General features: G+C 42.7%; 1 long non-coding RNA gene across 2 annotated transcripts in view; it reads right to left on the minus strand.

Annotated features, from left to right (window-relative positions):
* Positions 1–245: 245 nt before the first annotated feature.
* Positions 246–26,672, minus strand: part of LOC112251309 — a 29,166-nt gene continuing 2,739 nt past the window's right edge. The window contains exons 3-4 of one of the 2 annotated variants that reach the window (XR_002953650.2): positions 20,592–20,717; positions 246–1,054 (exon numbers count right to left, since the gene is read on the minus strand). This is a non-coding gene — a long non-coding RNA (uncharacterized LOC112251309). Of the gene's footprint in view, positions 1,055–19,773; positions 20,718–26,672 lie in introns of those variants that run through there. The other variant, XR_002953649.2, reaches the window with a different exon arrangement.

Genomic DNA, 26,672 nt, shown 5'->3' on the forward strand with positions numbered 1-26,672 from the left:
AGAGGGAGGGAGGGGAGGGGTTGTTGATCAGATGGTGTGAGGAGGGTACATCTAGAACTAAACTCAAAACTTCTCTGACCTCCAGTACAGTATCTGTCATGCATGGTGGGAATGTTACACACAGCAGAATGTTTTACGGAAAGATTCATAGAATATTAATACATTTTCTTAAATCGGGCAATTAAAAAATAATTAAAGCAAATGCAAATACAAATGTATTTTATTTAGTTTTATTTATTCAGAAGAGCCCAATTGAGACCAGTGTCTCATTTGCAATAGTGCCCTGAGGACAGATAAACCATCAACACAACAACAAAAATATAAAAACTACAAGACAGCTATAAATACATTACATCAGGTTATTGCGACACGTTATAATAGTCACTTGAAACAATTGTACACTTCAGTAAACTAATTTAACAAAATAGTTTTACAACTGCCCTATCAGCACCAGGGATTGCAGGTGCAATTTGTTTTGTAAGGTATTCCATATCTGTGGTGCGTTAAAACTAAAGGCGTATTTACCAAACTTTTTGGAGACAAGCAGGACCTCAAGAGGTAACCAACCCTGCGAACGGGTTTGGTATCTCATGTTTTTATATTTCAACAGGGAACTGAGGTATGTTGGAAGCTTCTGTAGCAGAGCTTAATAAACAAGGGAGTAATGAAGTGAAGCCTTCATTGAGATTCAGCCGACCTTCTGATACAGGATACAGTGATGAGTATTAAAATTGCCACCTGTAATAAAGTGAAGGGCTCTATGGTATCCAGTGGTTTAAGAGTAGTGGCTGCTGCATTCTGGTAAATTGTGTCACCATAGTCAAGAACTGTCAGGACGTTGACTGCACAATCTACTTCCTACTGTTGATGGAGCAGCAATATCTATTTCAAAAAAGAAGCCCACTTTAAATCTTAGCTTTTTAACTAGCTCATCAGTTGGCTTTTTAAACATCAGATCTTTATCAATCCAAACGTCCAGATAGTTATAAGAAGGAACCCACTCGATGAGAGAGCCATCCAATGAGTGAATATGTAGCCCATCTGAGAAAAAAATCTGTGAATTAGAGAACAACATATTTAGTTTTGCCCACACTAAGTATATGCTTTAAATCAACAAGGGCTTTCTGTAATGTAACAAAATCAGAATGCAGATCTAACATAGCTTGATCAACAGTCGTTGCAACGGCATAGAGATTAATATTACGATACACTGTATTGTCTGCATATAGATTAATATTTCAGGATTGAATACACAGACCAATATTATGGACAGTGCATTCTGAAAGTATTCAGACCCTTTCACTTATTCCACATCATTTTGTTACTTTGCAGCCATATTCTAAGATAGATTAAATCGTTTTTTTATTTTTTCATCATCAATCTACACACAATATCCCATAATGACGAAGCAAAAACACAAAGATCACTGCACCTGTACATAGCCCATCTGTAAGTATCCCATCCAACTACCTCATCCCCATACTGATATTTATTTTGCTCCTTTGCACTCCAGTATCTCTACTTGCACACTCATCTTCTGCACATCTATCACTCCAGTGTTTAATTGCTATATTGTAATTATTTCACCATTATGGCCTATTTATTGCCTTACCTTGCACACACTGTATACAGACTTTTTCTATTGTATTATTGACTGTATGTTTGTTTATTCCATGTGTAACTCTGTGTTGTTGTTTGTGTTGCACTAAATGAGAACCTGTTCTCAACTAGCCTACCTGCTTAAATAAAGGTGAAATATATATATATATATTTTTTTAACAGATTTTTAGGTTGTTCTACAAATTCATTAAAATATATATCACATCTGCATAAGCATTCAGACCCTTTACTCAGTTGAAGCACCTTTAGCAGCAATTACAGTCTTGAGTCTTCTTGGGTATGACACTACAAGCTTGGCATTCCTGTATTTGGGGAGTTTCTCCCATTCATCTCTGTAGATCCTCTCAAGGTCTGTCAGGTTGGATGGGGAGCTGCACAGCTATTTTCAGGTCTCTCCAGAGATGTTCGATCGAGTTCAAGTCCGGGCTCTGGCTGGGCCACTCAAGAACATTCAGAGACTTGACCCAAAGCCACTCTTTCGTTGTCTTTGCTGTGTGCTTAGGGTTGTTGTCCTGTTGGAAGGTCAACCTTCTCACCAGTCTGAGGTCTTGAGCACTCTGGAGCAGGTATTCATCAAGGATCTCTCTGTACTTTGCTCCATTCACCTTTGCCTTGATCCTGACTCTCCCAGTCTCTGCTGCTGAAAAACATCCCCACAGCATGATGCTGCCACCAACATGCTTCACAGTAGGGATTGTATTTGCCAGGTGAAGAGTTGTGCCTGGTTTCCTCCAGACGTAATGCTTGGCATTCAGCCCAAAGTGTTCAATCTTGGTTTCATCAGACCAGAGAATCTTGTTTCTCACGGTCTGAGAGTCCTTTAGGTGCCTTTTGGAAAACTCCAAGCAGACTGACATGTGCCTTTTACTGAGGAGTGGCTTCCGTCTTGCCACTCCACCATAAAGCCTGATTGGTGGAGTGCTGGAAGGTCCTCCCATCTCCACAGAGGAACTCTGGAGTTCTGTCAGAGTGACTATCGGGTTCTTGGTCACCACTATGACCAAGGCCCTACTCCCCGGGCGGCCAGCTCAAGGAAGAGTCTTGGTGGTTCCAATCTTCTTCCATTGAAGAATGATGGAGGCCACTGTGTTCTTGGGAACCTTCAATGATGCAATTTATTTGATCCCCAGATCTGTGCCTCGACACAATCCTGTCTCTGAGCTCTATGGAAAATTGCTTCAACCTTATGGTTTGTTTTTGTTCTGACATGCACTGTCGACTGTGGGGCCTTATATAGACAGGTGTGTGCCACATGTGTTTACCACAGGTGGACTCCAATCAAGTTGTAGAAACATCTCAATGATGATCAGGGGAAACAGTATGCACCTGAGCTCAATTTTGGGTCTCATATCAAAGGGTCTGAATACTGTTTTAATATTTTGTTATCTTTAATAAATGTGCAAAGAAAAAAAAAAAGCTGGAGAGAATGCCAAGAGTGTGCAAAGCTGTCATCAAGGCAAAGGGTGGCTATTTTGTAGAATCTCAAATATAATATATGTTTTGATTTGTGTAACACTTTTTTAGTTACTATATGATTCCATATGTGTTATTTCATAGTTTGATGTCTTCACTATTATTCTACAATGTTGAAAACAGTACAAATAAAGGACAACCCTTGAATGAGTAGGTGTGTCCAAACTTTTGACTGGTACTGTACATAAAAGGCTCCTAAACATAGAAGTCTGTAATTTTTCATCAGATAAGAAGGCTCAGAGAGAGATGTCTCTGAGGTGAATTCAGTTTATGAGCCATTCAAACCACCTGTCTGTATTGTGCTTATACGTTATGGTTATTCTATTCTGAAAAACATGAACTCATGGTGATACCACAGATATCAGTGACAGAAAAGTACTTTGCATCCGTTTGTGGATTAATTGATCTGAACATTAGAGCACAGTACACTCAGTACTCTGATATGACCACATTTTCTCAAGGGTTTAAGTCAGTTGCAGCATGGTTAGACACTTTTGCCTATGCTTCAGTTGTATTTTCGTAATTTCTCCAACAGTCTTGAAGTCCTCCTGGGTAATTTCCTGTAACTTCCCAATGACACAGTGCTATGAGAGACATCAGAGGGATCCAAAATGGTTGGTGGTGTGAATGTTTTGGAATAGTCCTGGGAGGGAAACATTTGGGTGGTTTTGTGACACCCGACAACGCCATACAACTACTGTTGCTGTGTAAACAGTTCCCAACACTTCATCAGTGCTGTTTATGGGCGGCAGTTTATGTGGGTGTGACCCGATAAGGGCCTGTGTATAGAAACGCACACATCTATAGATGTATGGAGTTACAATGCACAGTTATTTGCAAACACCGCTATGGTTCTCACAAAGGAGACTGAGCAGTATAGTATAACAGAGGGAAGGTTACTGTAGAGATGAGTACATGTATAGGTTATGAGGACAGAGGAGGACAGGAGAACAGTAGAGACTTGGGCAAGAGCTGAACTGTAGGCTATACCACAGCAGGTCAATGGAGAATGACTGTCATTCACACGTGTGATTCAATTAGACTTTTGAAACAGCCCTTTTTACACCACTCAGTGCCTGCTGTGGCAGTCACTGAACAAGACTTGGCCTGTATCTACGCAGCAAATCAGTAGCCATCGTGGCATGAGGAAACTATTCCATTTAGAATAGACTGTACATGGCGAAGGGTTTGGAGATCACGGTGGCTCTTTACATTAGACTCTATTAGTGTTGGGTGTGGCCAACCTGTCTGTTTCTCTGCTTTGTGAGGTTGACTAAGTGCTGCCATTAACCTACATCTGATGACAGCTTTATGGGTGTTTAATGACAATTAAAACATTGGTGCATAAAGAGGGTGGAGCCCTCCCGTACCTCTGGGGGATGGCACGGCTTTAGATTAAGTGGTTACGTGATTAAATGTCCTATTGTATTTCAAATTGGTATACCTAATGTACGATAATGCAAAGGAATGCGAAATTAACAAATAATAGTGAGAGCTATTTTAACTTCATTTTAAATCAGGTGGGGAGGAGTATTCAGTTTAGAATCTAACTGTTGTACACCCAGGCATGCACACTCACACATTTCCCACTGATTTCTTATACTTTATCAGATTGGTGACTCAATTAGGTACAGTGTAATGTGTGTATACACTGAGTGTACCAAACTTTATGGACACCTTCCTAATATTCAGTTTCACCCCCCTTTTGCCCTCACAACAGCCTCAATTGGTCAGGGCATGGACTCTACAAGGTGTCCACAGGGATGCTGGCCCATGCTGACTCCAATGCTCAGGGCATGGACTCTACAAGGTGTCCACAGGGATGCTGGCCCATGCTGACTCCAATGCTCAGGGCATGGACTCTACAAGGTGTCCACAGGGATGCTGGCCCATGCTGACTCCAATGCTCAGGGCATGGAATCTACAAGGTGTCCACAGGGATGCTGGCCCATGCTGACTCCAATGCTTCCCACAGATGTATTTATTTTTTATTTGACCCTTTATTTAACTAGGCAAGTCAGTTATGAACAAATTCTTATGTACAATGATGGCCTACACCTGCCAAACATGAATGACGCTGGGCCAATTGTGCACCACCCTATGGGACTCCCAATCACGACCGGATGTGATGCAGCCTGGATTCGAACCAGGTACTGCAGTGACACCTCTTGCACTGAGATGCAGTGTCTTAGAACACTGCGCCACTCAGGAGCCAAAGTTGAGCCAAGTTGTCTGGATGTGCTTTGGGTGTTGGACCATTCTTGATCCACATGGGAAACTGTTAAGCGTGAAAAACCCAGCAGCGTTGCAGTTCTTGGCCCAAACCGGTGCGCCTGGCACCTACTACCATAACCTGTTCAAAGGCATGAAAATCTTTTGTGTTGCCCATTCACCCTCTGTATTGCACACGTAGGCAATCCATGTCTCAATGGTCTCAAGGATTAAAAATACTTCTTTAACCCGTCTCCTCCCCTTCATCTACACTGACTGAAGTGGATTTAACAGGTGACATCAGTAACAGATCATACATAGCTTGTATCTGTATTCACCTGGTCAGTCTATGTCATGGAAAGAACAGGTGTCCTAAATGTTTTTTACAGTAACATAAGATTAAAGCCTCACTGTTTATTTATATTTTTGTTCGTGTTTATCTCGTCTGTTTCTAGGTGTGAACAGAACAGACAGGCCTCTCATTAAAACACCTGAGCTGTTTAAATTAGATAAAGACTGTCCATTACTCCGCAAGGCTAAGTCCCAAATGGCACCCTATTCCCTATGCAGTGCACTACTTTCGACAAGAGTCCCAAAGTAGTGTATTACAGAGGTAATAGGGTGCCAGTTGGAACGACACCCAACACTAAGGTGTGTTCCCATTTAAAACCAGGTCTATTTTAAATCCAAACAAAAGTCAACATGATCTGTGTAACACCTGGAATGATAAGCACTTCAAAACTGTACCCCATAAAAACTCAAGACAAAGAGCAGGGAAAATGACAACCTTATTACCATACAACAGATTACTGCACCTGTACATAGCCCACCTATAATTGAGCCCAAACAACTACCTCTTTCCCTGCTGTATTTAATTTATTAATTTATTTTGCTCCTTTGCACCCCATTATTTTTATTTCTACTTTGCACATTCTTCCATTGCAAATCTACCATTCCAGTGTTTTACTTGCTATATTGTATTTACTTTGCCACCATGGCCTTTTTGCCTTTACCTCCCTTCTCACCTCATTTGATCACATCATATATAGACTTGTTTATACTGTATTATTGACTGTATGTTTGTTTTACTCCATGTGTAACTCTGTGTTGTTGTATGTGTCGAACTGCTTTGCTTTATCTTGGCCAGGTCGCAATTGTAAATGAGAACCTGTTCTCAACTTGCCTACCTGGTCAAATAAAGGTTAAATCATTTTTTTTTTTAAAACAAACAATCCAGTTGACTTCTCTCAGCCGGTGGATGATATCACCATTGACTCTGATCAGACCCTGCAGACATTATGTGTCTCTGCTCCCATACTTACTAACACCGCTTCTATTATCCATGTTCAGTCACTTCTCAAATGGATGTTTCACAGTTTACACAAACTGAAGAAATGTAGCGGTTACATTGTAATAATGACTAAAACAAAGACACACACTTTGAGACGATTCAAAATGTTTAAAACAATATTATCAGTGTTGTCTTTGCGCTGTTTATTATGTTCGATATGTTGAACTTCAAGTTGTGTGTTTTCTGTTTGGTAGTTGATGTTTCAACAGGAATAGACAACGGATTGTAATATCAGTAACCTTTGTGTGTGTATGGGTGTGTATTTAAATATTAGTAACCGTCGCTTGGATTATCACTATAATTGTGTCCAGTCATCACTCTGATTGACAGGCAGTTAGATTGATTAACGTTGAGGATTCCCCTGTCCTGTCCTGAACCAGGCCTGTTTGACAGTTGGTTGAGGTGAGTAAGGGATGAGTCACCTGTACACACAAACACATACACCGGACACACTGTACACACTGTTCACACACACACAGATTAGTGTCAGGAACGTGAGGAGGGGGTTCTTATCTTTGTGGGAAATCTCTCCTGTACATTCAAATACACATGTAACAGCTAGTTTTGAACACACTTGTCAATCTCAGTGAGAGTTCTGTTCTCTAACGATGACAGGGTGAGGCTGACCACAGAATGGACGTTGAGTCCGCCACCCCAATACAACCACACCAACCCCCTCTGGCTGTCATTCACAGATTTACAGACAGTAGAATAGATTAATGAAATGATGGTATGGTGAAAAGGAGGGGAAGTGAGAGAGTAACACACAACAGATAGTGGAGGGGAAGGGGGAGTTAAACACTGGTGGGGAGAAATGGGAAGAGAGAGAGAGAGAGAGAGAGAGAGAGAGTGTGTGTGTGTGTGTGTGTGTGTGTGTGTGCCTGTATGAGCATGTATGAGGCACTATATTGGAATGCTGGCCTCAGGCAGCCAGCAGCACTCAGCTTTAACTTCTATAAACAAACTAATAGCAGGAGACCGACGAGACCACACAGTCTCTCCTCCCAAAGAGAGAGAGGGAGAGAGAAAGAGAGAATGAAAGAGAAAGAGAGAGAACGAAAGAAGAAAGAGAGAGAAATCAAAGTACTCGAGAGAAACAGAAAGTTATACAGTATCTCCAATATCGAATGCCTAGTACCAAGAGGTCCTAGGGGTTGCGCCAAGGGGTAGGGTTAGGGAGTGAATTGGCTGCTACGTCCCACTCTGATGATGCATCTCAGGAGCCAGTATCATCCCTGTATTTAAGGATAACTTCAGAACAGTTAACGGTCTCCTGAGGTGTCAGCCTTTCTCAGCCATATGTCTTTAAGCTGATCCGAGATCAGTGAGTTATGTCATGTTTTATGGGGCGTTTCTCAATAACTGATTCCATGTCAGATCCCAGCTCTTTGACGTGTCAGAATGATGCCTTTGTTTCCTCACCTTGATAACAATCCAACTGTCAGCTCATTATCGCTCTAAACAGGTTGGATGACATGTTCTGCTACATCTGAGAAACCTCCCCTCAACACACCGGTCTCGCGCCTGGCCGTTCTCTGGGTGGAGACTGAGAGATAATAAAACGAGCCGCAGCAGAGCTCTTCTATCAGTCAGTGTGTGAGTGTGTGTGTGGGGGGGTATCAAAACAGTTGCGTATGTGTATGCAGGGATTGTAACCGTGTATGATTGATCTAATACTATGCTGTATCTTCAGAGTGTTTACGTCTGCGTTTGTGAAGTGGTTGACAGAGTTAAATATACATACCAGGTAGAAGGGATCAAATGCTTGTGTGTGTGCTTTTCTTTAGCATATAGGTGTGTTTTCATTACCCCATACTCCGAGCTTTGTCTCTGCATGTTCGGGCAATGTGTGGTGTGTGTGTGGGTGAGAGAGGGTGGGGGAGGATGTTGCAGCGGGTGCAGTGTGTGTGTGTGTGTGTGCCTGCATGCTTGCGTGTGTGTGTGTGCACGCGTGTGGTTGCATGCATTTGTGTGTGTGTGTGTGCCAGTGGCTGAACACTTGATGAATGTGGATTGAGGAAATTGTTACTCTGTAATGATGCTCTTATTATTGTGCTTATGAAACATATTAACCAATGCAAATGCCTCAAATTACATTTCCTGCTCAACAGAACGAGGGGACGGGGTAATGCAATTAAAAGTATAGAACGGAAGGATTAACTTCTACTAAGCTATATGGAATTGATTTAAAAGGGTCATATTGATTTTGAATTTTAAGACCCCTTGAAAATTGTATTTGACCTTACTGCTAATAAGCCTATACAAACCCATTGAATAACAGATTCAACTACAGATACACTACTAGGCCAAAAGTATGTGGATTTAGCTACTTCATCCACACCTGTTGCTGACAGGTGTATAAAATCGAGCACACAGCCATGCAATCTCCATAGACAAACACTGGCAGTAGAATGGTCCATACTGAAGAGCTCAGTGACTTTCAACAAATGCCACTTTTCCAACAAGTCAGTTCATTGAATTTCTGCCCTGCTAGAGCTGCCCTGGTCAACTTTAAGTGCTGTTATTGTGAAGTGGAAATGTCTAGGAGAAACAACGGCTCAGAAGTAAAGTGGTAGGCCACACAAGCTCACAGAACGGGACCACTGGGTGCTGAAGCGCGTCAAAATTGTCTGTCCTCGGTTGCAACCATCACTACATAGTTACAAACTGCCTCTGGAGGAAATGTCAGCACAATAACTGTTTGTCGGGAGCTTCATGAAATGGGTTTCCATGGCAGAGCAGACACACACAAGCCTAAGATCACCATGCGCAATGCCAATCATCGGCTGGAATGGTGTAAAGCTTGCCGCTATTAACTTTTTACTTCTTTAATACGCATAAGTGAACTTGGCCCAATATTTTTCGTCCCCTAAAATGGGGGGGATCTATGTACAAAAAGTGAAGATTCCCTCAAATTAAAGCTGAAAGTCTGAACTTTAACCTCAGTCATTGTGTCATTTCAAATCCAAAGTGCTGTAGTACAGAGCCAAAACAACAAAAATGTGTCATGTCCCAATACTTTTGGAGCTCATTGTAAAGTTACAGTAACACGCTCTCACAGTCTCACGTCAGAATTAGACGTTCATCCATGTTTCTCAAATTTCAAAGTTGTTCCAAACCTCAAATTATGAAGTGTTTGGATACTTCGCTGTGTCATTCCAATATTAAGTTCAGGCATTGACTCTGAATTCTTAAGGTTAGGTGTCAACTCAGAATGGTTAAGATAACGGTTAATGTTTGGGATAGGCTTCAAAAAACATTATATCACTGGATTCGAACATGCAACCTTTAGCTCTTTGGAACCAGAGGCAGATGCTTACGCCCATCCACCATCCCCGCCTACAATGCCCTAGCAAAATAAAAGCCTACTTGAAGGTAACAGCGCTCACTGTTTTGGTTCTTGTGGCCAGTTTCCACATCATCTCCCGACGTCCTGAGACATGGATGGACATCGAATACTGACTTGTATCCCGGGTGACCTGCCTGGTTGCAGAATGTTATCAACCTTCATACACCAACACAAAAGTTAGGATTTCATTAAGGGCACAGTATAACCCCCTAATCGAATTAGCATAATACAACATCCTCATCAAAATCTATCAGTTTAAGCTAGAGACACTATATATACACAAAAGTACGTGGACATCCCTTCAAATGAATGGATTCGGCTATATCAGCCACACCCGTTGCTAACAGGTGTATCAAATTTAGCACACCGCCAGGCAATAGACAAACATTGACAGTAGAATGGCCATACCGAAGAACTCAGTGACTTTCAACATGGCACCATCAAACGATGCCACCTTTCCATTGGCATATTCATAGCACTCAATGACTACATCAAGCTTGTGATGTATTGACTTGTTTTGGTTGTGTTTCAGATTATTTTGTGCACAATAGAAATGAGGTAAATAATGTATTGTGGAGTCGCTTTTATTGTAATTAAGAATAGAATGTTCCTAAACCCTTCTACATTAATGTGGATACTACCAAGATTACAGATAATCCTGAATGAATCATGAATAATGATGAGTGAGAAAGTTAGACCCATGAATATCATACCCCAAGACATGCTAACCTCTCACCATTACAATAACAGGCAAAGTTAGCATGACTTGGAGGTATGATATTTGTGCATCTGTAACTTCCTCACTCATCATTATTCACAATTCATTCAGGACTATCCGTAATTATGGTAGCATCCACATTAATGCATTTACCATTAATTACTATTGGGCACAAAATAATCTGAAACACAACTAAAACAAACAGCAAATGTATCCAACAGTCTGTAGAGTCACAAGCTTGATGTAATTATTGTGTGCTAGGAATGTGGGACCAAATACTAAACTTCTGACTACTTTAATACACATAAGTGAATTTCCCTAAAATGGGGGACTATGAAACAAAAAGTGCTGTAATTTCTAAATGGTTCATCCGAAATGAATGAAAATACACTTCAACCTCATAGTTATGGTTTAATTTAAAATCCAAAGTGCTGGAGTACAGAGCCACAACAATAACAATACTTTTGGAGCTCACTGCATCTGCCATTCTTTCAGTATGAGTGTGTGTCTGTGCGTGTGATTGTATATGTATGTATGAGTGTGTGTGTATGAGTGTGCAAGAATAAGTGTGTGTGTATATAAGTGTGTGTATGAGTGTTATGAGAGTTGATAGTGTGTTAGATTGGCTCAGTTATTCCCAGGATAGGAGATCAGCTTCAGATTATCTGTCTGATTTGTCCGTTGGACCGTTTTATATTACAAAGACATCATTTGCATCCTCCCACTGTTTCTAATAGTGTGTTCTGATCAGACTTTCAGTCTAAGGACATGGTCACCTGCCACACACGCACACACACACCTGCAGCCAGAGGGTCAATGTCAAACACATGAAAATGCCCTACCCCTGCACCCCCCACACACACACAAACTTGCTTTGTTCTATTGCTCTATTGTATATGAGACTATTGTTTCATCCCGTCATGTGTGTTCCGTATGTCTCTGTTCTTACCACTGAAAAAGCTCCATAGCTTTGAAGTGCTCCAGCCCAGCCTAGGGCTCGAACTGTGGATAGAGAGAGTGGCAGAGAAAGGGAGAGAGGGAGAGGGTGAGAGAGCAGGAGAGAAGGAGAGAAAAACTGCAAGAGAGGAAGGAGGAAGAGACTTATCAACCAGTGTTCCCATAAAAGCCAGTTACGCTGCCAGACTGGGAGCCAGAGGGCTGCTGCCCTGAGAGCATTGAACAGCCGGGGGGAACACACGCAAGGAACCCACACCTGGAACACAATTTATATTGTTCCTGCCCTATTCCATCCAGAAAATTGATATTAGAGGATATGAGGCATTCATAAAGCCAGGGTTGGGTAGGTTACTTTCTAAAATGTAATCAGTTACTAGTTACCTGTCCAAAATTGTAATCAGTAACATAATTTTTGGATTATCCAAACTCAGTAACATTATCTGATTACATTCAGTTACTTTTAGATGACTTCCCCCTCAAGAGGCATTAGAATAAACATGTATGTTTGAATGGCATCTATTGCAGGATAAATCAATGTTAAAGTTTACATTGCTGGCCATATATGGATGTTAAATTTTACTTTATGGGTTGGTTATGTAGGCTACTTCTAACCCATAGGTTTTTACTACATATAATAACACGATTAAACTTTAACTTTACATTAAAAACCAAAGTCTATCAGAATTCCAGTCATTCCAATACATGTTATACCCGTTGATCTTTAAGAATAGGATTTGGAAATATTGAAGTATAGACTAGCCAAATTGTTTTTCCTGAGCATAACCCCAAAATAAATTTGGCTTGTCACCCAAAACCGTGACAAACTTTTACGGATGCACAATTGAGAGCATCCTGTCAAGGCAGTATCACAACCAGGTACAGCAACTGCACCACCCTCAACCGCAAGGCTCTCCAGAGGGTGGTGCGGTCTACACAACGCATCACCGGGGGCAAACTACCTAACCTTCAGGACACCTACAGTCATGGCCAAAAGTTTTGAGAATGACATAAATATTTGTTTTCACAAACTCTGCTGCCTCAGTTTGTATGATGGCAATTTGCATATACTCCAGAATGTTATGAAGAGTGAGTGATCAGATGAATTGCAATTAATTGAAAAGTCCCTCTTTGCCATGCAAATGAACTGAATCCCCCAAAAACATTTCCACTGCATTTCAGCCCTGCCACAAAAGGACCAGCTGTCATCATGTCAGTGATTCTCTCGTTAACACAGGTGTGAGTGTTGATGAGGACAAGGCTGGAGATCACTCTCTCATGCTGATTGAGTTCGAATAACAGACTGGAAGCTTCAAAAGGAGGGTGGTGCTTGGAATCATTTTTCTTCCTCTGCCAACCATGGTTACCTGCAAGGAAACACGTGCCATCATCATTGCTTTGCTCAAAAAGGGCATCACAGGCAAGGATATTAGTGCCAGTAAGATTGCACCTAAATCAACCATTTATCGGATCATCAAGAACTTCAAGGAGAGAGGTTCAATTGTTGTGAAGAAGGCTTCAGGGCGCCCAAGAAAGTCCAGCAAGCGCCAGGACCGTCTCCTAAAGTTGATTCAGCTGCGGGATCGGGGCAGCACCATTACAGAGCTTGCTCAGGAATCGCAGCAGGCATGTGTAAGTGCATCTGCACACACAGTGAGGCAAAGACTTTTGGAGGATGGCTTGGTGTCAAGAAGGGCAGCAAAGAAGCCACTTCTCTCCAGGAAAAACATCAGGGACAGACGGATATTCTGCAAAAGGTACAGAGATTGGACTGCTGAGGACTGGGGTAAAGTCATATTCTCTGATGAATCTCCTTTCCGATTGTTTGGGGAATCCGGAAAAAAGCTTGTCCGGAGAAGACAAGGTGAACGCTACCATCAGTCCTGTGTCATGCCAACAGTAGAGCATCCTGAGACCATTCATGTGTGGGGTTGCTTCTCAGCCAAGGGAGTGGGCTCACTCACAATTCTGCCTAAGAACACAGCCATGAATAAAGAATGGTACCAACACATCCTTCGACAGCAACTTCTCCCAAACATCCAGGAACAGTTTGGTGACGAACAATGCCTTTTCCAGCATGATAGAGCACCTTGCCATAAGGCAAAAGTGATAACTAAGTGGCTCGGGGAACAAAACATTGATATTTTGGGTCCATGGCCAGGAAACTCCCCAGACCTTAATCCCATTGAGAACTTGTGGTCAATCCTCAAGAGGCGTGTGGACAAACAAAAACCCACAAATTCGGACAAACTCCAAGCATTGATTATGCAAGAATGGGCTGCCATCAGTCAGGATGTCGCCCAGAAGTTAACTGACAGCATGCCAGGGCGGATTGCGGAGGTCTTGAAAAAGAAGGGTCAACACTGCAAATATTGACTCTTTGCATCTGTCACGCCCTGGCCTTAGTATTCAGTGTTTTCTTTATTATTGTGGTTAGGCCAGGGTGTGACATGGGTGATTATGTGTTTGTCTTGTCTAGGGGTTTTGTAGATTGATGGGGTTGTGTTCAGTGTAGTATTCTAGGTAAGTCTATGGTTGCCTAGAGTGGTTCTCAATCAGAGGCAGGTGTTTATCGTTGTCTCTGATTGGGAACCATATTTAGGCAGCCATATTCTTTGGGTATTTCGTGGGTGATTGTTTCCTGTCTCTGTGTTTTGCACCAGTTAGGACTGTTTTGGTTTTTCCACGTTTTCTTATTTTGTATATTTATATTGTTCACGTTATCATCTTTATTAAGGCTGTTCAACCATAACCACGCTGCATTTGTCCTCCTCTCCTTCCCAGGAAGAAAACCGTAACAGCATCAACTTCATGTAATTGTCATTAAAAGCCTTTGACACGTATGAAATGCTTGTAATTATACTTCAGTATTCCATAGTAACATCTGACAAAAATATCTGAAGACAATAAAGCAGCAAACTTTGGAGATTAATATTTGTGTCATTCTCAAAACTTTTGCCCACGACTGTACAGCACCCGGTGTCACAGGAAGTCCAAAGGACAACAACCACCCAAGCCACTGCTTGTTCACACCGCTATCATCCAGATGGCGAGGTCAATACAGGTGCATCAAAGCTGGGACCGAGCGACTGAAAAACTAGCTCAGAGGCTACTGCCTACATTGAGACCCAATCACTGCCACTTTAATAAATGGATCACAAGTCACTTTAAACAATGACACTTTAATAGTGTTTAGATATCTTACATTACTAATCAAATGTATATAGTGTATTTTATACCATCTACTGCACCTTGCCTATGCCGATCAGCCATTGCTCATCCATATACTCATATGTACATATTCTCATCCACCCCTTTAAGATGTGTGTGTATTAGGTAGTTGTTGGGAAATTGTTAGATATTACTGCACTGTTGAAACTAGAAGTACAAGCATTTCGCTACACTCGCATTAACCTCTGCTAACCATAGGTACGTGACCAATAAAAATGTATTGATTTGAAACTAATGACTTATTAGCCATCCCTACTCTGTTGTTTATGACTTTGTTGTCATGGAGGATTGGATTGGGCTCATTGAGTAGATAAATAAATGCTGCGCTCATGGAATTGCATGCTTTGAGCACTACTGAAAAGTGCTATTTAAATGTGAAAAATGAATGTCATATGCTGCATTTGCTATAGGCCTATTGTTTACCTTTTTGTTGGTGACACTTTGATATCTTGACAATATGCAGCTGTTTAAAGGGCAAATCCACAGATGAAACAATAACAAAACGGTCGCCCCGCCTCTGTTTTGGTAAAAAGCTGAGGGATGGGCCTGGAGACATGTAACTACTCTAAGATTAATGAACAGAGCAATGGATGCAAGGATTGACCATCCAGGATATCAAAATGAATTGTTTTAACCAGGTTATGAGGCTATGCCGTGTTTGTTTACATTTACAATGTTTACAAACATTGGAGAAATACAAGATTATATTTTGGGTTCTCATGGACAGAGGACAGTTGAACTAAGCTCACGAGTCATTTATGTCATATTCTTTGAGAATCAATGAATGAATATATATATATATATATTTAATAGTTTATGTCTTCACTATCATTCTACAATGTAGAAAATAGTAAGAATAAAGAAAAACCCTTGAATGAGTAGGTGTCCAAACCTTTGACTGGTACAGTATATTTACAAAAAATATATATGGGGGATTGGAAATGATGCAAATAAGTACATTGATGGAAGCCACAATCTACCTGCAGTATAAAGCTGATCTACCCCCTAAAAAAACACACATGCATGCATGCGCGCCCACACACACACACACACACACACACACACACACACACACACACACACACTGAGGAAGGCTTCAGGGTTTGGACCGTGCCTCTGACAGGTCGTGGGTGGATCAAGGTTCAGATTTAAATATTACACACACTGGACCACAGAGGAACACAAAAAGAGAGGGGGAGGGATGGACAGATAAAGAGAAAGGAGGTAGACAGAGTGTTGATAGAGCCCATCAGGATTTATATTAGCAGGAAAAAAGGGGTGATTTACACAAACGCGTGGGCGAAGAAGGGATCAGAGTTTGGCAGAGCAGAGGAGGGAGATGAAACTAACAGATTATCCATGGAGAGTGTGTGAGGAAACAAGAGCTACATTTTGATACTGAACAACATTGTGAGAAAGAAACGTTCTTCTCTCTCTCCTTCCATCACTCTTTCTTTTTCTTCTTTCTCAGTCTCAAACCGCTCTCCTCTTCTGTCTCTCTTCCTTTCCCTCTGTCCCCTTGCTCTCTCTGTCCTCTCGCTCTCTCATTCATATAGGCGAGGGAAGCAGGATGTCTTTCATCCAGCCCAGTTTAAGGATCAAAGCTTGAGGCTACTTGCTGAATCTGACCTCAATTTGCACCTCTGTGTGCCACACACACACACACACACACCCTTCCTGTTTGACACACTACCTCATCTCCCTAATATGATGGTCTTCCTCTGGCCCCCTGCCCTGACACCCTCTACCCTATTAACCCCCCGTCTAGCCTCTCAGTGCAGGTGGATGATGAAGAGATCCCCTCCTTAACCCCTGAAAATCTAGAGATTCCGTAGCACACACACACACGTACGTATGCACCCCCCCCCACCCCAAAATGTACTTCAAACACTTGAAGACCATTGTGTAAGTCCCTGCCCAAACTCCCTCTTCCCATAGAGAAAGCAGTATAGTTGTACCCCCCACCCACCGTCTCCACCCCCCAGATTCTAGCTAGTGTTTATTGAAAAACTCCCTGACAATAGCAGCATTACCCTGTTCTCTACTTCAAAGAATGCTCTGTGTTTGGCTTCCTCTCCCTGTCCTCTGTGACAGTGTTAACATACTCATATTCCTCATACTCCCGACCCACACATGTATACTGTATACAAATACATACACATTCACAGCTCAACATATTTTTGTAGACCGTAACACAACTGAACACAAATACATTTGATACAATTCTCAAAAACACAGCCACACACACACATATGGGACATGTCCCATTCGTTCATTCAAAACCAATTTCACAACCAGATTCTGAGACACTGTCTTTTGTTAATTGTTTAAATTGTTTGCCTGCAATAGAATTTGATTTGATTATATATAGGTCAGAGGACCAAGATCAAGATATACATGAAATAACATTATTGTAATGTAGGCCACTACATACAGTGTGTATGACATGACCTCATGTCACATGTCTTGTCTCCCATGGTATTGCATGTCTGTGTCTGTGTCAACAGTTGTGTTGTACTGTAAACAATGGATAAAGACAGTAGAGTCTGCTGCAGTCACCAAGGAACTGAGAAAGTAAGGGTTTGGAGGGTATCAAGGTGACGACGTGTAATATAGCACCCTCATGATCTCATTACCTTCCTTTATCTCTTACTTTTCTCTACTTCTCCATAACCCCTTTCTATTTCGGTCCTCCTTTCCTCTAACCCTGAGGTAACCACGTGTACTGCTGTATCCATTCTGGTCATTTCAAAATGATGTTCTGATGCGCCCCCTTCTGGCCAGTACCATAACACATCAGCCTGTGTATCAAATCAAATTCAATTTGATTGGTTGCATACTCATAATATTTAGCAGACGTTATTAAGGGTGTAGCAAAATGCTTGTCTTGCTAGCTCCAACAGTGCAGTAAAATATATCAACACAGTAAAAGAATGGAATTAAGAAATATAGAAGTATTAGGATGAAAAATGTCAGAGTCCAGAGTATAAATATATACATATGTGTGATGGGATGTATAGACATTATGGACAGTATGTGGATAGAATATGTAGTATATCTGTAGAATACGTAGGAAAGAATAGTTTATAAACAGCAATAGTTGAATATGATGGCCTTGACTAGAATACAGTATTATACTGAGTAAAACAGAATGTAAACATCATTACAGTGATCAGTGTTCCGATATTAAAGTGACCAGTATTCCATGTCTATGTGACAGTGACTAATTTCAGGGCAAGTTACTGGGTGGAGGCCGTCTTTTTAACAGTCTGATGGCCTTGAGATAGATGTTTTTCGAGGTCTCGGACCTCGCCTTCTGGATGATGGCATGGCGAACTGGCCGTGGCTCGGATGGTTGATGTCCTTGATAATCTTTTTGACCTTCCTGTGACATTGGGTGCTGTAGGTGTCCTGCAGGGCAGACAGTGTGCCCCCGGTGATAAGTTGGGCAGACCACACCACCCTCTGGAAAGCCCTGCGGTTGCGGAAGATGCAGTTGCCATACCAGGAGGTGATACAGCCCGACAGGATCTGTCAATGGTGCATCTTTAAAAGTTTGTGAGGGTCTTAGGGGTAGTACAGGGGGAGCTGAGCATGCATAATTTAAGGGGCTGTGTTGAGGATCAGTATAGTGGAGTTGTTTACTAATATACACCACCTGGGGGCGGCCCGTCAGGAAGTCCAGGACCCAGTTGCACAGAGCAGGGTTCAGATCCAGAGCCCCAAGCTTAATGATGATCTTGGAGCGTACTATGGTGTTGAAGGCTAAGATGTAGTCAATGAACAGTATTCTTACATAGGTATTCCTCTTGTCCAGATGGGATAGGGAAGTGTGCAGTGCAACGGCATCATCCATGGATCTACTGGGGTGGTATGCAATTGCTGTGGGTCTAGTTGTGTCGGGTAAGGTGGAGGTGATATGATCCTTAACTAGCCTCTCAAAGCACTTCATGATGACAGAAGTGGGTGCTATGGGGCAATAGCCATTTAAGGAAAAGGGGATACCTAGTCAGCTGTACAACTGAATGCCTTCAACTGAAATGTGTCTCCCACATTTAACCCAACCCCTCTGAATCAGAGAGGTGTGAGGGGCTGGCTTAAATCAACATCCACAGCACCCGGGGAACAGTGAGTTAACTGCCTTGCTCAGGGGCAGAACAACATATTTTTACCTTGTCAGCTCAGGAATCCGATCCATCAACCTTTCGGTTACTGGCCTACCGCTTTTACCACTAGGCTACCATTTAGTTCAGTTACCTTTGCTTTCTTGGGTACAGGAACAATGGTGGACATCTTGAAACAAGTGGGAACTGCAGACTGGGATAAGGAGAGATAGAATATGTCCATAAACACTCCAGCCAGCTGGTCTGCACAAGCTCTGAGGATGCAGCGAGGGTTAACATGCTTAAATGTCTTACTCGCGTCAGCCACGAAGAAAACGAGAGCCCACAGTCCTAGGGAGCGGCTTGCGTCGGTGACACTATCAAACGCACTTAAGCAGTAGATGATCCGGATTCTTCCCTCCTGGACCTAGGACAGCATCCAGACCACCCGCTCTGCTCCTTTTCATGCAGCTTTCAACTTCTCCTACATGTTAAACTGTGGTCCTGTGTGGCTCAGTTGGTAGAGCATGGAGCTTACAACGCCAGGGTTGTGGGTTTGATTCCTACGGGGGACCAGTCAAGTCACTCTGGATAAGAGCGCCTACTAAAATGTTAATGTACACTAAAGGTTTCATAAGTTTGGACACACCTACTCATTCAAGGGTTTTTCTTTATTTTACTATTTTCTACATTGTAGAATGATAGTGAAGACATCAAAACTATGAAATAACACATATGGAATCATGTAGTAATGAAAAAAAGAGTTAAACAAATGAAAATATTTTATTTTTGAGATTCTTCAAAGTCGAAGAGTCTTCAAATAAAAGGGGGACCACCTTTTATGTATTAATCAGAACAGGGTGTTTCACAGAGGAGAAAGAGAGGATGTTTCCTCTTTCTTTCGTTTGCTTTCTTCCAGAACGGTAGTTTATATCAGAAGAAGACAGAGCATTCCATTGACAATACAAGGTTCACAAAAAAAAAAAAGCAATGATGTTTATTTTTAACCCATTGCCTTGATGACAGGTTTGCAAACTTTTGACTGGTTCTGTATACATAAGTCCAGTTAATAGTCATTAAGATCATTACGGGTGATGATGTGTGTCTGGTTGAATCCTATAGAAAATTACCATCGAAGCTTCCCCAATCCCAAACTGTAGCTTTAAACCTTTTAGTGTAATCTAGGGGATGGAAACGATGGGGTGTGGTTACAGTATTAGTGGTCACCACATTTAAGACCATCTCTTCAGCGCAGTCAGTCCAGTTATCGTCTCCCTTCCTCTGCTCCTCTCCCTTCCTCTGCTCCTCTGCTCCGACTCATCCATAACACTATACTGTGCAACTTTTTCTGTTCAAGTTCATGAAAGTATGAAGCATTTGGGTTTCATGTTTTTATAGTGTTGTGTGCTCATATTAAATGGACATTCTTGGATTACTACGTCGTTGTAACACCCAGGATATTATTAGCATTCACAGTGATAGTAATGACAATAGTGCCAACCATGTCTGATGATCTTTGACCCCCATAATGTGTCCTCTTACACCCAGCATCAACCCCATAGTGTCTCAGCGGCACGTTACCTCAGTCAATCCAATGACCTCACTCAGGGCCCAGCTGCATCCTGCTGTCTCCCTGATTGCAGTCCGGGTTTCATCCTGGCATCGGCCCATCCAATAAACAAACATCAACCATGTAACAAGCTCCGCCTGTTGACAAACAACAAACAGCAGTTCACACACTCTGAGCTGTCACTATTCATTAGAGGGATACTGGCTGAAGGACCTGACCTATATTGCAGCAGGCAGGCGGCCATGTTGGGAAACGCTGGTCCCTAGGGAAAGGTACATTTTCTATTGACTGGCTTTTATGAGAATCAAATCAAATTTATTTATATAGCCCTTTGTACATCAGCTGATATCTCAAAGTGCTGTACAGAAACCCAGCCTAAAACCCCAAACAGCAAAAAATGCAGGTGTAGAAACACGGTGGCTAGGAAAAACTCCCTAGAAAGGCCAAAACCTAGGAAGAACCTAGAGAGGAACCAGGCTATGAGGGGTGGCCAGTCCTCTTCTGGCTGTGCCGGGTGGAGATTATAACAGAACATGGCCAAGATGTTCAAATGTTCATAAATGATCAGCATGGTCAAATAATAATAATCACAGTAGTTGTCGAGGGTGCAGCAAGTCAGCACCTCAGGAGTAAATGTCAGTTGGCTTTTCATAGCCGATCATTAAGAGTATCTCTACCACTCCTGCTGTCTCTAGAGAGTTGAAAACAGCAAGTCTGGGATAGGTAGCACGTCCGGTGAACAGGTTAGGATTCCATAGCCGCAGGCAGAACAGTTGAAACTGGAGCAGCAGCACGGCCAGGTGGACTGGGGACAGCAAGGAGTCATCATGCCAGGTAGTCTTGAGGCATGGTCCTATGGCTCAGGTCCTCCGAGAGAGAGAAAGAGAGAATTTGAGAGAGCATACTTAAATTCACACAGGACACCGGATAAGACAGGAGAAATACTCCAGATATAACAGACTGACCCTAGCCCCCGACACAAACTACTGCAGCATAAATACTGGAGGCTGAGACAGGAGGGGTCAGGAGACACAGGAAGGATATAACCCCACCCACTTTTCCAAAGCAAAGCCCCCAAACCACTGGAGGGATATCTTCAACCACCAACTTACCATCCTGAAACAAGGCTGAGTATAGCCCACAAAGATCTCCGCCACGGCACAACCTAAGGGGGGGGGGGGCGCCAACCGAGGCAGGAAGATCCCATCAGTGACTCAACCCACTCAAGTGACACACCCCTCCTAGGGACAGCATGAAAGTGCACCAGTAAGCAAGTGACTCAGCCCCTGTAATAGGGTTAGAGGCAGAGAATCCCAGTGGAAAGAGGGGAACCGGCCAGGCAGAGATAGCAAGGGCGGTTTGTTGCTCCAGAGCCTTTACGTTCACCTTCACACTCCTGGGCCAGACTACACTCAATCGTATGACCCACTGAAGAGATGAGTCTTCAGTAAAGACTTAAAGGTTGAGACCGAGTCTGCGTCTGCGTCTGCGTCTCTCACATGGGTATGCAGACCATTCCATAAAAATGGAGCTCTATAGGAGAAAGCCCTGCCTCCAGCTGTTTGCTTAGAAATTCTAGGGACAATTAGGAGGCCTGTGTCTTGTGACTGTAGCGTATGTGTAGGTATGTACGGCAGGACCAAATCAGAGAGATAGGTAGGAGCAAGCCCATGTAATGCTTTGTAGGTTAGCAGTAAAACCTTGAAATCAGCCCTTGCCTTAACAGGAAGCCAGTGTAGGGAGGTTAGCACTGGAGTAATATGATCAAATTTATTGGTTCTAGCAGCCGTATTTAGCACTAACTGAAGTTTATTTAGTGCTTTATCAGGGTAGTCAGAAAGTAGAGCATTGCAGTAGTCTAACCTAGAAGTAACAAAAGCGTGGATTAAGTTTTCTGCATCATTTTTAGACAGAAAGTTTCTGATTTTTGCAATGTTACGTAGATGGAAAAAAGCTGTCCTTGACACAGTCTTGATATGTTCGTCAAAAGAGAGATTATGGTCCAGAGTAACGCCGAGAACACATGGAACACATCAGTCTGCCCTCCTCTCTCTCCTATCATGTATGTATTGTATTAACCAAGCTATGGAGAGACGTAGGGGTTATCTTGACAGCTATTCCCAGCAGATTCAGACCCAGACGTACATATGATCTCCAGAAAGCTGGCTGATGTGCAACTAATAAACAAACATCTAATACACAACCTGAACAACAATTTTATTGAATTACTACCTTTCTAAGTGTTGACATTCCAGCCTCAAATGTCACTTCAGGTAAAGCATCTGAGAAGAATGCAACACTATGACAACAGCATGGCAGAGACGTGTTAGAAAGGTACATCATCATACACACTATTCCTTTCCATCTTCTCTCTACATCTCTCCTTCCACTTCCTCACCTTGTGCTCGATCCTCCACCCAGTAGCATCAGCATGCTGACTGAAATGGTATCTGTTCCTCCCAGCTCTCACTCTCTTTCTCTGCCCCATTGCATGTATCCTAGTGCTTTTCCAACCTAAGCCTGGCATCAGCCTGGATTTCCAGAGCCCAAACTCTCACTCCGAGGCCAGGGAAAGTGACTAGCTCCTCCAGGAAAGCAGGCGAGAGCCATGCAGGAGAGGCTGGCGACACATGGGTCAGGAGTTCCTTAGCCTTTCTTAATTTCGACTGGAACCCAGGGCTGTGTATGTTTTACATGTTGACAGGTACTGGACAGAAGTTATAATTTATTAATATTAGGTCTATTGCCTTTTAATACATGAGTATTGCATATAGCAGTTACTGTGGAGATGTGGACCTGTGATCAATGACCTTTACATGATGAATGTTCTGATATTTGACACTTTTGAACACTCTGGTGTTCTTTGGTCACAAGCTGAGAGAAAATTATTTTCTGTTGACTTAATGTGATATCTTGTTTACCTCGTGCAAAGGCAATACATTGATTACTATCACTGTCTGACCTTGCTTATTTACAATAATACATAATAGTCCTGCTTGAGCAGAACTGTGCTTGGTCAGAAAGGCAATCGGTGAGCATTATAGAGTTAACAGTTGTTTTTAATCTGCTATCCTAAACAGAGTAAGTTAATTAAGAACAGATTACATAATTACAGGCACAGCAACATTACAAGCACAGCATCATATATGGGCTCTAAAACACCTGAGAGAGATTTACCTTGGATCATAAAACAAGAACAATATGGACTTCGTAATACTCTGCTATAGGGCACAATCCCCGACTCCACAGCATTTCACCAAACCATTCCCTGTTCTTTGAGCTAAACTCTTCCGTGTTCCTTCATGAATTCATTAGCCTTGTCTTAGCATGTTTATTTACACTTTAATGCATTTAATTGATGTCTACATGTTGTTCCATCTATTTGGTGCCAACAATCCATCCACACAGCCCAGACCCATGGTAGGGTAATGGTAATGACAACACAACGGTAGGGTCTCATAGCAGTGCTCTCTCTGGCATTGATCGATTGTCCCTTACTTGATGTGGCCTGTTGGATCTGAACTACAGTGACATCCCATCCCCTCCCAACCCCCTTTTACTAGGAAGGAAGTGCTCACCCACTGGTTGTCTGTTCCCTCTTGAGAGAGAGGCAGGAGGACGGGGCAAGCCAGGAGATGGTGGAGGTGTCAATGGGGAGGGAGGCTGAGGAGGAGGAGGGTGGGGTAATATTTACATTGAGCTCTTCCTCTTGCTGGCCAGGGGCCCATGGGAAAAGAATATGAAAGACAAACAATGAACAATAGATGGTTTTGGGGGTGAGCTACGGTGCCAACACAGCGTGTGCCATGGGACGGAGGGATGAATGTAGGGGTGGGGGGGGGTCTCTAGTCCTGGTGTAGCTGGGGGTTAGGATGACTTCACTGGCTCTCTGTAGAGCACACCTGAACTATTTTACACTGAAATGTGCACTTTTGGGACTATTCCATTGGTTCAATTGTACTGGGTAAACCAAATCAAGCACAGCGCAAGTATTTGAAAGTATGTGACATATGTATTTGACCTAGGTCTGTCTGCAACTAGCGACTCTCTGAAGTGTCTACGATACTCCAAACACCAAAGAGAATATTCTAGTCATGCTATAGATGCCAGCTGGGAGTCTGAGCTCCTTTCCTCCTTTCTCTTTTCACGGTGCATCACTGCGGCATTTCCACTTGTTCTGGGAAAGACACAGGCAGCATCATTAGAGCTGCAACAGGGAGTCAGGGAGAGACCACCCAGGCACACTGGAGCTCTGAGCGCTGATACCAACATATTTATCTCACCAAATTGTCCAAGGCATGGCAGAGCGTGTTTCTGTATGATAAGACCTGGCCACCCAGCCCCCCCCCGCCCCTCTGGGGAACCCGTATTTTTCAATTAGCCAGGGTTAATGTGATAATGGAGGGATCAAACTGTGATTTGGGCGGTTGGTAGTTGGTTTGGCGACTACCCCATCTCTTCATTGCTGTGGCCCAGGTCCAGCACATTGCAGTGAGTTTGAGTGGATGCTTAGGCTCTGACTGGCTCTGTAAGGGCTAATTTAAGGTAATGACTTTGTAGGATTTGGGCCTTCTCAGCCCCCAGGGGTAGGCTACTGCAGCCCTTTGCCAAGAAGTAAGAATAATGGTGTCATATTACGCATACCGGCATGGACTGGACTGGTGCTCCTTCCAGAACTTGATGAGGGGTTTTGGTGCTTTGACCAGAGGGAGTCGTAATGTTTTTTTTGTTCTCCTTTTCCCCCCACAAGTTAGAGTTCTGAGGGATTCGCATGCGAGGCGTGGTGGCCCGGCGACCAAGGATTCTGGGAGAAATCTGATGCCAAGTTCCAGCTGTCCATTACACGCCATTGGGTTTCATGACCACTTAAAGTAGACACGCCAGCCAGCTCCTGTTTTCACAGACCCTAGACACGACCCTGAGAACGGTTCTACTACAGAAAAATTCTGCATTCTACTACACAGAAATATTCTGCAAGGAACATTCTACTACAGAAATATTCTGCAAGGAACATTCTACTACAGAAACATTGAACATTCTACTACACAGAAATATTCTGCATGGAACATTCTACTACAGAAACATTGAACATTCTACTACACAGGAATATTTTGCATAGAACATTTCACTACTACTACACAAATGAGCCAAGAGAACCTTGTGGAAGATTCTAAAACAGTAACTGCGCATGATTTGGGTTACCTGGTGCAATGGAGCAAATGGAATAGTCCCAGAAATAAACAAAGCGGGGGGAAAACCAGACAGCCAATACTCCTACGGTGAATCAATCAATCAAATTAATTTACAAAGTGCTGTACAGAAACCCAGCCTAAACCCCAAACAGCAAGCAATGCAGATGTAGAAGCATGCAGATGTAGAAGCAATGCAGACTCCCAAATGAAAATACATGTACATTCCATTTTTTGTCTAGTTCTTAAATATGCATTTCTAATTGAAAATGTTCTTATATTGCTTTACTAAGTCAATACATACATATAGCAAACACAGACACAGTATTTTATTTTATCTTTATTCAACTAGGCAAGTCAGTTAAGAACAAATTCTCAATGACGGCCTAGGAACAGTGGGTTAACTGCCTGTTTGGGGGCAGAACGACAGATTTGTACCTTGTCAGCTCGGGGATTTGAACTTGCAACCTTCCGGTTACTAGTCCAACGCTCTAACCACTAGGCTACCCTGCCACCCCAGTATATAGAGACAACTATTGATTCTAAGTGGGTGAGTTATTTTTCTCCATCAGAAAACCAACCAACCCAGTCCAGACATGTGTCAATCTCAGCCAGACGGCTCCCTGGAAGTGTTGCATAATAGTAGGATGTTTGCTGTGCAGTGGGTTATTGGGCAGGTCTGTGTGAACCACCCAGCACAATGAGATGTTTGAGTTTTATATCACAAACCTCACTTCCGACAAGGAAAATAAACGGTTGCCATCCCAAGGTTTGGCTTGGGCTCCTTGTTTTGAGAGCCAGCGAGTCAAGAATGACCTAATAAGAAACAAGCACTTGAGAAGGAGGAAGACACAGGCACAATTTTACGGTGTGCTTGGCAGGCACAGAACATGAACAGGGCAA

The sequence above is a fragment of the Oncorhynchus tshawytscha genome, linkage group LG05 (genome assembly GCF_018296145.1).
Source record: "Oncorhynchus tshawytscha isolate Ot180627B linkage group LG05, Otsh_v2.0, whole genome shotgun sequence".
NCBI lineage: Eukaryota > Metazoa > Chordata > Actinopteri > Salmoniformes > Salmonidae > Oncorhynchus > Oncorhynchus tshawytscha.